This window comes from Apodemus sylvaticus, chromosome 6 (genome assembly GCF_947179515.1).
Source record: "Apodemus sylvaticus chromosome 6, mApoSyl1.1, whole genome shotgun sequence".
Taxonomy (NCBI): Eukaryota; Metazoa; Chordata; class Mammalia; order Rodentia; family Muridae; genus Apodemus; species Apodemus sylvaticus.
The window spans coordinates 98,028,556-98,042,932 of NC_067477.1; positions in this window are offsets into that span (position 1 = coordinate 98,028,556).

Here is a 14,377-nt window from a genome sequence, read left to right on the forward strand (position 1 = left end):
GAAGAGCTTGCAAGGTGCTCACTGTGGCTTCAGCAGTGAAACTTCTAAGAGGAGTGTTACTCTGTACCCAGCCTTGCTCATTCTGGGTGCTGAGCCTGTTGGTTTGAAGGAATTGGGAGCTGTTTTCGTATAGCTTTTTAGTTTCTGTTTGCATGATTCTTTAGAAGGTTGTGTAGTTGTATATTTCTAAGTGCCTCTTTTGAATTCATTTAGTAATTATTTATTGAGAGTATGTTGTGATATTGAGTCCAGACTTCTCAGCACCTCTTTATTAGGTGTATATGGAGAAGTACTTGGGGCTTGTCTTAGGGTTTTACTGCTGTGAACAGACACCATGACCAATGAAAGTCTTATAAATACATTCAATCAGGGCTAGCTTACAGGTTCAGAGGTTCAGTCCATTATCATCTAGGTGGGAACATGGCAGCATCCAGGCAGACCTGGTGCAGAAGAAGCTGAGAGTTCTACATCTTCATCTGAAGGATGCTAGCAGAATACTGGCTTACAGGTATCTAGGACTATGGAATTAAAATCCATGTACACAGTGACTTCCTCCAACAAGGCCACCTCCAAATAGTGCCACTCCTTGGACCAAGCATATACAAACCACGACATAGCCAATGCTGTCCAACCTGGAATAGTTCTTAAGGAAAAGGCAATTCAAATCTCTCATGTTGGCTATGTCCAATGAATGCAAAGATCCAAGATGAGTTGACTCCAGCTAGATTCAGATAGAGTTGGACAGAGGCAGATGGGGTAGGGTGTCATACTACCTATCCCCCATCCATCCATACGTCAGTACAATAAGAACAGATCACAACTCTGGGGCTTCTACCCCAGTCCCTGCTCTATTCCCTAGTTCCAGACTGCCCTGGCTCAACCTCAGCTATTGTACCCCAACTTCAGTGTGACTCAAGAACACCATAGTGTGAATAGATTTATACCCTATCCACAGAACCCAGAAGAAATGCATGCTGGGTAGATAGTAGTTTTTTTTTTCTGACAACTTTCCAGTGGCATTGATACCACAGGAATCAGGATTTCATTTGGGAGGTCAGCTGAGCTCCAGGTCTACAAAAAACACACCAGCAAAGGAGCAAGCAGGATAGCACCCTCAGCACACAGGGCCTGTTAAGGGAACAGTTGCCAATCTTCTGCTTCTTGCTTGCCCTGCATGTGACTCCCTAAGCCTGGATTAGTGTGTCCATTTCTGCATCAAGCCCCACACATCTTTTGAGCGCCAACTCAAATGGCACCTTCTGCTGGAAACTTGCACCATTCCCAATCCTCTGTGTGTGGAGCTGCATCCATTTCGTACCTTCTCTTGTTGATCTCAGCTTTGGTTTTTTCCACAGCCTTCCTATTATGGTCATCCGTTTGCAGAGACCATGCCTGAGCTATTTGTGCATGCCTGCCTAGTGACTCTCTAGAGTCTTGTACAGATTAAGTCTTGAATGAAAATTTGAACTCTTTATAAGCATTGAACTGCGTGTTTTCACATGTTATGCATCAGTAGGCTCATGAGAGAAGAAACTAGGGGAGATCTGCAAGGGAAATAAACAACGTTCTGGTACCTAAACTGCACACTCATGAATCTTGTTTTGAAAAACAACAACAAAACAGCTCTACACACACACACACACATATGAGATATGTAAAATAGCAGGAATAACACACAATAGTGTACATGACACAATGGACATGAGTCAGAGGGGGGATGTTACTATCCACATGAACATCCATCCAAACCTAAAGATGACTCCATTCAAAAAGGGCCCACTTATTAAAAAAAAAAATCTTTTTTCCTTTGAAAGGGATATTAGTCCCCAGAGAATGAAAGTGCCTCAATGAAGTCCTATGCCTCTTCATAATTCCTTGAATAGAATAAAGGTGACCACTCCTGAAGTACACCAGGCTCTAACAGAGAGGGCTGATGGTCCATCTAGAACGGTAAGGGAAGACACTCCAATCCCAGCTTCTGGTTTCTGTGCACTCTCAGTGGTGTAGCTTCAGTGACATGTATAGTGCACTGGTAAAGACAAGGTGGTGTGTTGATAAAGTCTGGGTGAGGGATTGATAAAAACAGGATGATTGAATTAAAGTTTTAGATTAGATTACTTTTTAAGACTCATTTTAGAATTCATACGCCTGAGCAAACTTTCTGTTTTATGGGTGTAGTTTCTTAGTGGAAAAAAGAAACAGTCAACAAACCATAACACTGAAAACATTGTTTCACACTAGCATCTTACAAACTGCCTTACTGAGCAGATTGTATATTTCTGCTCTACAGTGGGATGCAACAAGCACTGAGGTAATGATGGAAATATGAAATGAATTTCAACAGATAACTAAGGATGCAGCTTCAGAGGCTGGTGGAGTTCTCGGTACAATAATCTTTTCCCCCTCTAAGTCATCTATATTTTATGAGCCGGAAACAAGCGATTCCAATAAGTCTTTGGGCTATGGAAGCAGCCAGGGTTGGATGAAATGTAGCATGGTGTAATGGATGAAGCAATCATTCAGACAGAGCTTGGAGCTCGTCCGTCAATAAACCTGTGCTGCGTTGAAGCCAGTGGAGTATGGGAGACAGTCAACCAGAAGACAGTGTTGGTTCAGTGCATTGGGAAAACCCATTTTTCATCGACTCACCAAATGTGCCTGAGAAGTTATTACTAATTTATCATGTAACAAAACATAACCCCACTGGTGTGACATAAGCATGCAAAATTTGGGAATATTCTATTCCTTTCTTTTGAACCTTGGAAAGCCATTAAATAGAGATTATGATGACACTGTCAAACAGGTGGGATCTGGCCTGAACTCATCAGGGGGTGGAAAGAGTGTCATTTACATGGGCCTGGGTCAGGAGATAGTAGGAAGGCCTGGGCTCTACTTCAAGGTCCTTGGGAGTCAGTTGGTCAGTTGTGTCACTGTCTGAAGCAGGAGTCGATTAAAAGAACTTGAGAGTGAACCAGAGTATCCTTTACAGAACTGAAGCCCTCCACTAGGCAAGCAGCTCTTCATCTCCTAGGAGAGGCAGCTCAGTCCTCAGAAGATATTTTCAAACCAATTTATATTCTTCTGTCTCCCCAGGGCTCAGAACCCACAAGGATTCTCTAGAGGCAGGGACTCAGAAGAATGAAAGCTCAGAGTCTGTTTCCAGGTGCAAATTAGGGGAATCTTGTATAAGCTTGCTTACTTTTGCTTTTGATGGCTATGTCAAAAGTTTCCCCAAACTTAATGTTCACAATTTATGATAGCGTGGTTTCTGTGGCTCGGGAATTCATATTACGCTATCTAAGACCTCAGCTCATAACTAAGTTAATTTTCAAGATTAAGCAACTTTTGTTCAGTTGGTAGAGTTCTTGCTTAGCAAGCACTAAGCCCCCTAAGTCCAATCTGTAGATTCTGGGTGTGGCAATGTACACCTATAATTCTAGCACTGGGGAGATGTGGACAGGAGGAGATTCAAGGTCATTCTTTAGTACATAGCAAGCTCAAGGCCAGCCTGAACTATATAATACCCTGTATAACCAAACAATGAGCAGGCCATCAGATAAAATATCTGTTCTTTAGAGGCTCAGTGGGCACTAATCTGCCCCAGGAGTCATGGGTTAAGCACAGAATTCAGATTCATGTGGTTGTGGGTGCTCTGCCAGGCTACTGCTTTTTTTTTCCACAGGCAGCAAGAAGTTCTCTGAAAGGGCAGAAAGCATTCTTAACCATTGAATCATCTCCCCAGCCCCTTTACAATTGTTTAAAGAGAACATATTCAAATAGTATAGAATTGTTTAATGTGGCAGAACTAATGTCTCTAGAGAAAGCAAGTGCAAATCCACTGATTTTGTGAAAAAAAAAAAAACAGACAACTGTCATTGTGAATTAGTCATTAAAAAGAAAACCAATAACCAACAGCCCAGCGATGTTACAAACACTGACCAGTGCACATTCCCCCTTCTCTCCTTACATTCAGTTCTGACCCATTCATTATTTCTTAAGTAGAGGAGGCTATAAGGAGAGCCAATAAAAACAGGACTGGTATAGGCTCTAAGACAGCTTATACCTGTCCCTAGTTCCAGGCTGTGAACTGCAGTCACTAGTAGTGAGTGAGGCAGGCTGAATGCTGAGCACAGAAGAAAGGCACCAAACCCCTCAAAGAGAGGAGAGAGTGGCTCATTTGAAGATGAAAAGGTGAAAAGAGAAAGAGAGAATGTTCAAAGAGTGAAGAATAGACTGTCAAATGAGTGCCACATGCAGCTGAGAACGCCCTCAGATACTTCAAGGAAGCTGTTCTGCAATGAAGAAGTCAGACACTTTGGTATGGCCAGCACAAGAGGGCCCAAGAAAGTGAGAGGTTAGAATGAGAGACTAGACAGGAATAAATCCTGTCTCCTATGGATAAGTAACAGGCATAAGATTCTCCTATGATAAGAGGTAATCACTGGAAACTTCACTCACTTTAGATTTAAGATCTAAAACTTCGAGAAGAGTTTTAGGCAAAGCAAAAATTTGGAGTCACCAATGTGTACAAGGGACGTTAAGCATGGGGATACCAAGAATTAAGCATGGGGATGGGTGAGATTGCCCACGAATTATGCATGGAGAAGGGCAGAACACAGTCTGAGGAAATACCGACATTTAAAGAGCACTCAAGAAACAAGCAAGTGTAAAAGAACACAGGAGGAATGGCCTGGAAGGTAGCAGGGAAGTGAGGGAATGGAAATTTCCATCAACCAAATAGTCTCAAATGGCTTTTGAGATTTTCCAGTTTCTTTAAGGTGCTGCATAGATGTTTCATCCACACTGAAAGATGTCAGTGGTCTCCAATCATCCTCAGCGTAAGAACGGGTTCTTCCTTTGGTCCTGAACTGCTGCATGGATCCATTGGCATTCCTGTCTTCTCTGTTCTGTTACTTAAAGCATTAATGTTCTTTCTTTGCTCACACCAATACCTTCAACCCAGCTGCATTCTTCTGTCAATCCTTCTGCATGCTCTCTGTCTTAGCCCAAGCATCCTTTCTTCGTGCAAATACTTCCAGAAATATTCATGAGTTGCTCTGGGGCTCTCCTGTGTGCTCTGGTGGACATGGACCAGGTAGAGCCATGTTAAGTGCCACCTGTATAAGAAGTCATGACAAATAATGAAATGAAGGTCAAATAGGAAATTTGGAAGCTGGAATAATGGGGATCAAAGTGATGTGCTCATAGACTAAATCATTGCATCGGCTAGGACTGTTTGTTTCCAACTGAGAAAAACCAAAGGCAGATAGTGTATTTCTTCCACTATGTTTCTATGTAAACCATCCATATGGCTCATTCAGTGTTATTGTATAAACCTTTCCCACAAAACATGCAAAAGCATCCACTTACCCCAAGAGGTTACCAGCAGCAGATCAAAATACACTGAAGTCCATCTTGACAAATAATACATTATGCAAAGCAACAATTGAAGGACAGATATTTGCCCATTTGTCTAATCTATAAAGATGCTGGAGATGTAGGAAATGAATCTTAATCCAAACAAGTAATCTTTCAGAGGGGAAAAAAAATCAAGAAGTCAAGTAGTGCTGTCAAAATAGGGTAGGATACATGCTAGTTGGTTTTTGTTTTTTTATTATTATTTTTTTAGGTTTGTTGATGTTGTTTAGTAAAGTAATTGTTTTGCAGGATTGGACTTTTGGGTCTAACACTGGGCTCAATGAGAAGGCCATGGTGTTGGAAAGAAATTTTATTGATATTTCCAGAGAAAGGCCATATCTTGCTTTTATTTCACAAAATTTATAGTCAAGGCCATTTGTTCCAAATTTTGTGATTTTTCAGAGTAAGGGTATAAAATGTAGACTGCCTGACTGCTTTCCTGGTGAAAGAAATAAGTCCAAAAGGTTACACAAAGAGGAAGTATTTATTTCTTGATGTGGAAATTTATCATTGTAGTCTATACTACCACACTTAATGTTTAAATTCTTTAGTATTAGATTTCTTTCTATTATTTTAAAATAATGTGTATCTGTGTATCTGTGTATGTGTGTACAAGTACAGATACTTGTAGAGGCCAGAAGAGGGCACCAGAGATCCATGAAACTGAAGATATAAGCAGCTGTGAACCAAGGCAATGGAAGTTGGGTCCTATGCAAGAGCAATACACATTCCTCATCACTAAAGCCATCTCTCCAGTCCCTGCATTCACATCCTTACCTAGTGAGCAATGGGCAAACTTGAATCCAAATCTTTAAGGTGTATTCTGGAGACGAGTCCTGAGCCAAAATCACTAACACACAGGGTTGTATTGTGACTTAGGATTTCTGATGTCTCCATGAACTGGGCATGTATTTTTAGTTTGTTTGAGCACAAATGTCTAGGTTAGATAAAATCCAAGAGCTTCTGTTTACTTGAATGACATTATATGGTAGTGTCTTTATCCAAATAATCTATATCTATCTATATTCTTATATATTGTTCACTTTAATGCAAATACCTCAAGTCACATATATTAGATCCATAATATCCTTCACTATATAATCACCAACTGCAGGCAACAGAATGCCTGCTTCCAGAAGACTGAATTTGAGCTGAATTTTTAAACAAACTTTTACAATACAGGAAAATATATGTCAGAGAATAAATTGTATACTGTTCAAAACTTGTCTTTGCTCCAGTAAGGAAGTGTCAGTGTTTGCATTTGACTATTGCTGGTTTGAGAAATGGTAGTGAATGCCTTGTCCTAGCTTGGAAAGACTTTAGTGATGAACATAATAGGAAGGGATTTATAAGATTATCCCTGTTGTAATCTCCAATCTATTATTTTCTTGAAACAGCTTTCCCTTGTGTTAATACATTCTTTCGAGCAACCTGGCTCAAGGGTTTTTCTCGCCCTCCTGTTCCTATGAGCAGTCAAAAAAAAAGTTCACAGCTTTTTACAGTAAAGAAAGAAAGCACATTTGTCCTGAAATGTTTGGCCCCATACCCTAATGACAAATATTTTTTATTATATCAGAAGTTGTGTCTGATTTCTAGTTGTATATTTAAGCTGGCTTCCATTTACAGGGACAACTTGAGAAAATTCAAAGAAGCCTTCCTCTGCATCTCCTGGGCAGAAATACTCTGTGTGAGGCTCGACCAATCCTATCAGCTCAGAGTAGAAAATGCTTCCAGGCTGTGCCTGCAGCCTTGCCACAGACACAGACAGGAGACAGGAGAACACAGGCAGATGAGTGCCACACCATGACGAGTGACACAGGATTGAAATAATTAAAATCGGAGGCTTGGTGAAAATGGCCATGCTAAACCACCTGCCGTGTCCCATACCAGCACAAGGCGGAGGTGGTGCATGTCTGAGAGTCCATACGACTGCAGTGACTATAGGGCATGCTCCACGTTAGGACATGGAGGATCACATGATGATCTGCAAGTTCATGTGGCTGTGATAACTGTGGTTTGTAGCACTAGCTGTTGGCTGGGTGCTATCTGGTTCAGTTTGGATTGTGCTAATAGGTGGATTGTCAATACTTCACTTTTTTCTTTATGGTCCCTTAAACTCTTTTCCACCCAAATTCCACAACTGACTCTTTGCTTCCTGTTCCTTGAAATTAACAGGGCTGGAGAACAGTTATGAAATTCATGAATTTTTAAGGAACCACAAAAAAATAAATAAATAAAGCAAAATGTTCTCTCACTTCTCTCCAAAGGAAGCAAATCTGTGTCGAACAATGATGCCTAACTTCCTGGACAGAGACAGTGAGCATGTTCAACAGTACCCAGAGGCAAATGCCATGCTGAATTCACATCCCCAGGTTACATAACATCCTCCCTCTCTGCCTGTCCTTGCTGAAGGATTTCCCACACTACACAGAAGTCAGTACTCATGTTTAAAACAGTGCCTAGAAGGCAGGAAATAAAATATGTTACCATGGGGGATTGTCCTTATAGATTTCATACTGCAGGTCTCAAAGTCAAATTGCCTCATTGGTAAGCATCCATGTAACAACTGAACTATTAACCTGCTCCTGTCTGGTGACTTTTTTTTTGACTTTTTTTCTATATTCTTTGTTTACATTCCAAATGCTTTCCCCTTTCCTGGTTCCCCCGTCTCCATAAGTCCCATAAGCCCTCTTCCCTCCACCCATTCCCCAATCACCCCTCCCATTTCTCTGTCCTGGTACTCCCCTACAATGCTGAATCAAGCCTTTCCAGTACCAGGGCCCTTTCCTTACTTCTTCTTGGAAATCATTTGATATATTAATTGTGTCTCCAGTATTCAGAGCTTCTGGGCCAATAAATATCCACTTATCAGTGACTGCATTCCATGTGTATTCTTTTGTGATTGGATTACCTCACATAGGATGATATTTTCCAGTTCCAATCATTTGCCTAAAAATTTCATGAATTCATTGTTTTTAATGGCTCAGCAGTTAAGAGCACTGATTACTTTTCCAAAGGTCCTGAGTTCAAATCCCAGCAACCCACATGGTGACTCACTACCATCTGTAATGAGGTTGGATGCCCTCTTCTGGTGTTTCTGAAGACAGTTATAGTCTACTTACATATAATAACAAATAAATTTATTTTTAAAAAAATGCTTGACTCTAGTACATCATTTCCCTGCCAGGTCTGCTAGTGACACGACAGTGCCTGACAGGACAGCATCTCACTGAGTCTTTGTTTTGTGATTTTTTTTTTAAAAACACAGTTTTATATACACTATGAAATAGAATAAATATAGTCTTTGTATCTACATGCTCCCTTCAAGGCTCCTGATGAATTGAGATTGTCCACCTGATGCCAGTTCTCCAACATCCAGGACTTATCTGGACCTCATGTTCCCACAATGCACTTCTTTGCACTTTCCCACACTGAAGCTCATTCTGCCACTTCCACCCACAGCCCGTCTTGAGCAATCTTCCTGCTGCCGTCTACCCATCAGCCTGATGTCTTCTGTTCCATGACATTTTTAGCATTGTCTGCAAACTTGGGAGGGACTCAGCACACTCCTCTACCAGATTAATAACTAAAACAAGAAACAAGACTCATCTTGACAACAACTTTGCAGACTACTCATTTACATTTAAGCATCCTTAAAGGAACTTGTTTTTATTGTCCCTGGTGGATTATTTTAGTAGTATTATGATAATTGAGACTTGAGTAATTTTAGAGCTTCGTGTTTGTTAAAATACTTTCGAAGGTACAATAAAATTATAGAGTAACCATATTACTCGGGCAGTAGGAGCTTCTGAGATGATCAGAGAGTCCTTACCAAAATGTTTCAAGATTTGTAAGGATACATAAGAGAAGAGGAGGAGGCAGGCCAGGATACTTAGTGCCAATCCTCAGGGAAACAGAGGGGAGGGGGACAGGGAGGGAAAGAGCAAGAACTTACCAAAAGAGTGTGATTAACAAGGATATTATTATCCCTTGACATTGTTCCCCTACATGTCAAGTGCCTTCTGATCTTCCCTTGGGTACACAGGTGTTCCTAAGACCCATAGGGTAACAGCTGCCCAGGAATATGTGTAATCCTTTGTCTGTCACCATTAATTCCGCTCTAGGAAAGCTTGTAGTAAATGCATATCCTTATATAACCTTCATCAACTGCCCAGTTCAGGAGACTGGGATTGTTAGAACAAAATCAGCATTGCAACTGGAGTCAGAGACCTCCCTGAAGAGAACTGTACAATGTCAGATGCATATGGCCAGCCTACCTAGAACACTGGGTGATAGGCACAGACCTGGGGCAAACTGCTGGGGGTAACAACATCCTACTGTAGTCTGTGTTCTATCGAGGCAACTACTTACAAATACTGATGGCTTTGCACATCAGGAAGGATGGGAAGTGTGGAGAAATGGTTCACTCATTGGTGGCTATGAAGAATGTAGATGTGAGTTCATATCAGTCAACCCTTACATCAACCACATCTCCATCAGTCTAAAGCCTTCACTGACCATGCTTCTATCGTTCTACAGTCCCTTTCTTACTGAGGGTTCTGAGGATGTATACAGTTTGTATACAGTTGGTAGTTCATACACGCCCCAAGCATGCCTACTTAATTTATTTCTCACAAAACCCTACATATAAAGGCCTTTCGGTATATTCCCAGCCTGGTACTACAAAGACACTTCCAGGTTTGTCCATACTGAGGCAGTTCCACAGTCAATTTTCAAAACATACTGGGAGAAACTACTATAGCCTGTCACAGGTTTGCAGTACCTTGTAGTTTATAAGATGACATCAAAGTCCTGACCATGTTTAATCTGAGCAATAGCTCTTAAAGTCGTTAGGGAAACAGTGAGATTGATGTTTTATCAATACAGAAACAGAGTATGGAGTATCTAGTGCCTCCCCACTGAGAAGAATGTCATTTTTTTTTCTTGCTAGGTAATGTGTAAGATGATGATTGGCAGTTGCTAACCAAATTTTAAGTTGCCCATACTCTCTGCCAAGGGAAACTCTGAAGGATTCAGAATTAGAGAGAGCTTTGTGAGTTCAGGAACTACTCTGTAGATCCACTCTGGATGGCCAGAATGTGTGAAGCAGTAAGGCAGGTGCTATCGTCCCACATACCAGTGGAGGCTCTAAAAGACAACACTGTATAGCTCATCTGACCAGTGGCCGGCCAGCCTGTCATGCTGACCCTCCAGAGTCAAGCATGTCTCCTGTGTCCCTTGCAAAGCTCTGAATTAGAGAAAATGCCTGCTCACTGCCATGTAAGCAGCTATGTGAGTGCCTACGTTCACAGCCCTAGGGCTCTACGCATGTGCTTCACAGAGCTTTGGTCCACGTCTCTGCAGCAGCCATGAGGCTCTATCTTTCAGAGGATCCGTTTAACCATGGGCTTTCTGTCTTTAGAAGATTCCTGGACAGAAGGTTCAGACCTGTTCAGATACACTGGTTTTGTGATCACTCATTTAATATTGAGCCAGAAAATTAACACGTGAATTTGTTGATTTCCTACAATACTGTTTTGTTCAGCTATTCTGCTATCAGGCCCTGAATCAGTTTATGTGTTTGTGCAGCAGGCTTTTTGATGGCTACCAGGTCTTCTACATCATTCCTAAGTCACAGCATGCTCTGACTCAATTATGCACTGGCCTGGTGGCCCTTCCTGGTACCTTCCTTGAGTGGCCGCAAGGTGACCACTTACTTGAACATGTTTGTGCTGCCATGCACCTAGGAAGGTTGTTGCTCTTTATCAGGAGAAATTCAACTGATCAGCCAGGGACAAGGATGGGATGCTGAGATGTGTGGGTGAAATGCGAGTGGGTGCCTCCTCTGCCCAGAAGGTGTTTCTTGTGCATCCATAGAAAGTTAGAACTCCGGAAACAGGTGCCTTGGTTGGGCGCTAGTTATATTATCTGTACTCTAGGTTGTTTCTGCTTGTCTCAGTTTACTCTTTCTGTGGAAAAGTTATAGCAAGTTGCAGCACTCACAGAGCTTGTTTGTGCAGGCTGCTTTGAATAGTGTTTGGTGCCTGACTTGTGCTGAGCATATTTTTAAGCAAATAAACATAAATGTGCTGGTAGAGGAGACCCTGGATGTCATGTCCCTACCATCTCGGCAATTCACTTTCTGCAGACACATCTTCACAGTCTTACTGATTTCAGAACAATCTCCTTATGGAAATGACTGGTGAATAGGAGTTCTCTTGGCATGCACTTTGGGCATCCGTGCATGGCAGGTCATATGCAGGGAATGCTCCACAGTACAGAGAGAACTGCTGAGAGGGTGGGAGGGGTAAATTGGGGAAGGGCCAGGTGGATGGGCAAGCAGGATACTTTCTTCCCGCTCAGTGACTGACTCTTTTGTCATTTCTGTTCTCCAACTTGAAGTCCAAAGGGAAGTGATTCCTCTAAACTCAAAGTTGGCTGAAGATGATGCTGATGTACCCAAAGGCTGCATATCTGCAAATAGCTGTCTGTTCTATTCTTGAAAACTGACATATGTCCACATTCTAGATGAGGTGCTTGAGGATCAGATTAGAAGTACCAGAACACAGAATGTGACTCAAGAGAAACTGAGCCAGGAGGCAAGAGATAGATGATCAGTCCCCACGCACAGTGGCCACATGGGACTCAGATGTCAAAGTAACCTCTCTCCAGGTGAGCATGCAACTTGTACAGGTGAGTACCAGCTCCTCTTTCCACTTTAGAGCAGTATCTCCCTGTATGAAGATACCACTGAACTCCCAGAAAGTCATGACTTTGGACAAGCCCACATATTTTGGGCTGACGGCTCCTGTCCTACCCATTCTTGATGAAATAAGTGCTTATGTTGATTGGAAAAGTGATGACTTTATTTCATTTTATTTTTAGAAAAAAAATCACTGAGCACTGGATGTCAGGGACAGCTGGAGTGTGTGGGACGTGGGACGCTATTTTTTTCTTGGCTGCTTTAGGAACAGAGCAGATGGGTGTCTACTTGATGACATCAGGGGCCATGGGTGGTATACTCCAGCTGTTGACCATGTGACCAGGTTTACTATGGGCAAGACAGAATGTTTCCTGTCTGTTCCAGGTTCCCCTTGGCTTCCAGTGTCTATGAGTCCCATCACTACGTGGCTGAATTCAACCTGCTTCCTTCTTTCGAAGTAGTCAGCCATGACTTCTGCTAGTAAAGAGAATTACCACATACATTTTGCAGGCCGTACAAAGGAATGTTGAAGTACTCCAGTAAAGTGAACAGTTGGTGTGTTTTCCACATAAGAGGGGCACAGCTTCCTTTTTGGAAAGATGGCATGTCCAGGTAAAGGGAGGCCTGAGGAGAGCTCATCCCCAAAGGGAGACTTAAAATACTGCTCTAAGATTCCCTAGAGGCCTTAGGTCTTACTGGGATCACTGAATGTTCCCTGGAGGTGAAACCGAATTTGAGACCAAAATCCAACTCACCACACTTAACACTCCACAACTGGCAAAGAGTTCCAAAAACTAATATATTACAGGCAATTGCTTATCCTTTGCTACCCACCACTGCTTCCGTCTCACCTGCTCTCTAGGTAGCCACACTCCAGGCACAGGCTTCAAGACTCATGGCTGGTGAAATAGGAAAGATGTCAGTGTGGAAGTAACCACCAGAATGGTGTGCAACAATGTGTTTCCAACCCTGCCTAACCCAAGTAGCATCCACGGATGACACAGTCTGTCTGTCTGCTCAGTGACACTTCTCCCTCTTGTAGTCCTCACAGGGTAGCTTGATTGAACAGGTGACTAGGATTGAACAGGAGGAAGGACTCTGACGTTTTGTATGCATGTTGCTAGTTTTCTGAGACTAAGGCTGGCCTAAACGTGGGCATGTTAGGATTCTCTATGGGATCTTATTAAATAATACACTTGGGTTCCCCCAAACACCTTAGTGCCTTATGAAAGGAAGAGCACCCTGGAGCACCCTTCTTCTGAGTGCTCTAAAAAGTCTCCCCAACAAGCCCCTTTGACTAGTCTCCTGCCTCTGATGTGCTGGCTCTGTACGTTACTTTTCCTTCCTTGGTACTTTATTGCCTGAGCTTTTCATTAGTCCTATTAAGTCCTCACTCTTTTGTAACTTTGTCTTTGCGGAACTTACAGACTTAGGGTGGAACTTGCCTGGCAACAAGAAGAACTGGGGTTGGAACTCGAGCTCCCAAACTGAGGGCTGAGACTTCCATGTGGCTCGTGGTTTGGAGCCAACAAGTTCCAGCTCTATCTCCCTCGGGAGCCATGTGATGCTTTAGGGTACCTCTTCCTGTCTCTTGTCATGTAAGGCTTCCCGCGAGTCCCTGTGGGAAGGTGACTCAAAGCCAGTTTTGAGTTCTGCAGAAACTTCTTCAACACCAAGCAGGTAATTCAGGGGTGGGTGCAGACTTGATTTTGCAAGTGCATCTGCTCTGTTTATTTTTGCCTCTCTGCAGCATTATCGGCTTCTGCTCCATATGGGTGATCCATATTGTGCCTCAGTGAAATGATACCACATTATGCTTTTATGCCTTTATCATCAAACACTACTCGTGAAAAAAATCACCAGGTTTGCCTAGGTTCATCTGTTCAATTTATTTTTCCCAAACTTTATTTTGAATAAAACACCTACGGTAAATGTGATTTATGTAAATGAATAAAACAAAACTGTTATAGAAGCTTCCTTGACATCATTCGGTCCCGTTCTGTCGGGGCGCTACTCTGCAAAAATCCTCTGGCAGTGTGCATTCCATAGAATTATATTATTTCTGAAATCGCAGAGCCAAAGAGATAAAACTATAATATACTTTCAGATGCTTTAATTTAATTTTTTCTCCTCTCTCCCCAAGCTTCCCATATGGAAGAACTCCAATATTTTAAAAGGAGCTTTTACTTATGAGAATCTTCCAGAACCATTCCAAGTGCCTGTAGCTATTCCTCTCTCTCTCTCTCTCTCTCTCCC